The sequence below is a fragment of the Etheostoma spectabile genome, chromosome 3 (assembly GCF_008692095.1).
Source record: "Etheostoma spectabile isolate EspeVRDwgs_2016 chromosome 3, UIUC_Espe_1.0, whole genome shotgun sequence".
Classification (NCBI taxonomy): Eukaryota; Metazoa; Chordata; class Actinopteri; order Perciformes; family Percidae; genus Etheostoma; species Etheostoma spectabile.
The window spans coordinates 4,780,377-4,780,589 of NC_045735.1; positions in this window are offsets into that span (position 1 = coordinate 4,780,377).

A 213-nucleotide genomic window follows, 5' to 3' on the forward strand; every position below is an offset into this window, starting at 1 on the left:
GGTTTAGAATAAAATTGTATTAATTACATCCGTTGGCCTGCCCTAGATTAGATTAAAGAGCTTTTAACCCCTTAAAGCCCAGCCCAGCTCCTATGATCAGCGGATCAAAATCTTTTAGTTATTCCACCAACCACACTGAAAACTAAGGGTTACCGTGCTTTTTCAGCTTTGGAAAAGCCTTCCTCTCATTGTGACATCGGCTGACTCCACTGC